This window comes from Mustela erminea, chromosome 8 (genome assembly GCF_009829155.1).
Source record: "Mustela erminea isolate mMusErm1 chromosome 8, mMusErm1.Pri, whole genome shotgun sequence".
Taxonomy (NCBI): Eukaryota; Metazoa; Chordata; class Mammalia; order Carnivora; family Mustelidae; genus Mustela; species Mustela erminea.
The window spans coordinates 10,985,425-10,987,910 of record NC_045621.1 but is presented as its reverse complement, the minus strand read 5'-3'; the positions used below and the strand labels follow the sequence as shown (position 1 = coordinate 10,987,910).

Genomic DNA, 2,486 nt, shown 5'->3' with positions numbered 1-2,486 from the left:
AGAGAGACAGCGAGAGAGGAAATACAAGCAGAGGGAGTGGGAGAGCGAGAAGCAGGCTCCCCACTGAGCACAGAGCCTGATGTGGGGCTCGATCCCATGACTCAGGGATCATGACCCGTGCTGAAGGCAGATGCGAAACGACTGAGCCATTCAGGCTCTCCTCATGTGAATTTTACTATCTCTCCATTTTCTCTAGGTCTAGCTCTTTCCAAGTAGGCTCTTGTTATCTCTCTCCTGATTCTCTTCCCTCTGGCCCCTCTGGCCTGTCAATCTTTGCTCATTTTGGTGTGAAAGTTTAATCTAATGGTTGTTCTCTTATATTCTCAAGCTGAAGAGCACAAATGAGACCCAAGATAGTGAGGATGGAAGGGAAAGGAGAGATGAAAGAGGACTTTAGTGGCAGAGCAAGCAATAGGATTTGGCAGCAGGTCAGGTGAAGAGGAGGAGTCAAAAGCAGCATCAGATTTCAGGTGAATCCTAAGGAGTTGGAGGTAGACAGAGAACTCTGGGAGAGGGAGTTTTGAGGGGAGATGATGATCGCAGGCTCTGTGGTTGGCATCTTAAACCCGAGATTGGTTTAGATGAAAATTATAATTGGTAGCATTGCAAGGACAGGGAACATTTGTCTAGTGAAATGCTCAGATAAAAGTTTAACAGGTATGTTTTCACAAAGAGACTGGACTTTAAGTGAGCAAGATTTTAAAAGGTGTCATGATGAGCAGATACTATGAAATGCCAGTCTAGGATACTTAGACTTTATCCTACCGGCAATGAGAAGTCACTGAAAGTCATCGAGCTAAGAATTAACTCAAAGGGGGGTGCCTGGGTGGCTCAGTGGGTTAAGCCTCTTCCTTCAGCTCAGGTCATGATCTCAGGGTCCTGGGATCGAGTCCTGCATCGGGTTCTCTGCTCAGCAGGGAGGCTGTTCCCCACCCTCCGCCCGTCTGCTTCTCTGCCTACTTGAGATCTCACTCTCTATCAAATAAATAAATAAAATATTAACAAAAAGAATTAACTCAAAGGTAGATTTTCTTGTTTCTAGATGAGATCAGAAAGACCGTTCGGAAGGAGGATAGACTGGAGCAAGGGAGAAACACAAGGAGATTTGTGTAGTAATAAAAGGGTGAGGGAATGGGTTATGAATAAAAGGTTATGAAACTATGTTAGTAGCAGTGGGAATGGACAGGAAGAAACAACCATGAGAGATGTTTTAAAGGAAGGAGTGTGTCAGTTAGAGTGTGGTTCAGGGCTCCAGAATATCTGGGTCAAGTTTCTTTTCTCAGACGCTTCTTTGCTGTGTGATCTTTGGCAAACTAGTCATTCAGTACCTGTCTGAGCCTCAATTTTTCTTAGTTGTAAAATGACTATGAATAGTATACCATCACATTGCATGGTTATAAAGATTAAAGAACGTAAGCCATGTAAAGTTCTTGTACCATGTTGTAAAATGAGTTAAGAATGCATTTTCTTCTCTCTCTCCCTTTCTTTTTCTTTCTTTTGGTTTTTTTTTTTTTTTTTTTTTTTTGGTCCACTGAGGCACTTTATTTGCATGTATATATTACATCCCTAGAAAAAGAATGCCAGGATTTTCCATCCTGTGTTTTCGTCTTGCTTTTTCATGGTCCATTATGCCAAATGATGTTGTCAGTACAATGAAACCAAACTGGTGGGACAGGAGCAGATTATTTTGCCATTTTTCTAGATCTCTGAGTTCATCAAATCTGGGGCTGATCACTCCATGCTTGTTTAACCTGCCTGTGAGGTTCACACCAATTTTCCCACTTGTATAATCATCAAGGATTTCAAATTCACCAAAGTAACCATTCTTCATCATCATAGAAACTGGATGATGACTTGGGAGCTTGGCCTGATAAAAATGTAGCATTTACCTCTCTTTTCAACACTGTTAATACTCTTGAGAGCATCTGCCAAGACATTCATGTGCATCATTATGGTAGCACAGAAAGATGGCGGAAAGAGTAAAGAATGCATTTTATTACTAAAAGTACAGTCCTAGGCATCAGTGATGATTGTGAAGAGTGGAAGAATCGACAAGACCAGCTGCATAATTGAATTTGAGTGAAAGGAAAGGGGCCACTGATGACAGTTTTTGAACTTGGGTTACTGGAAGTGAGACCACAGAAACAGGGAAGTCAGGAGGGGAAGCAGAGAATGACAAAGAGGCTGGTTTTTCCATGTGGAATGGAGGAGGTAGCCCAGGCCTCTGGCACCAAGGAGGAGACCGCCCCACCCGCTTAGCCTGTCTTCTAGGCTCTTGGTGGCAGTGGCCACCAGCCTCTGAACAGCCTTTTGGGTCATTCTTCCCTTTCTTAAACATTAATGTGTTCATTGCTGAATAGCTCTATCAGTCCATTTCCTGCCAGTAGAATCCCAGGAATCTGCCAGCCTTCCTTCATTTTGTCCTGACCCTGTCTCCTCTGGACCAGGTGGGCACTGTTTTTACTGAGATGGGTAGTTACATCCCC

At 43.3% G+C, this 2,486-nt stretch overlaps 1 pseudogene; it reads right to left on the bottom strand.

The window, feature by feature from the left end:
• Positions 1–1,478: 1,478 nt before the first annotated feature.
• On the bottom strand, positions 1,479–1,950 carry LOC116597584 (annotated as a pseudogene).
• Between the last annotated feature and the right edge of the window lie 536 nt (positions 1,951–2,486).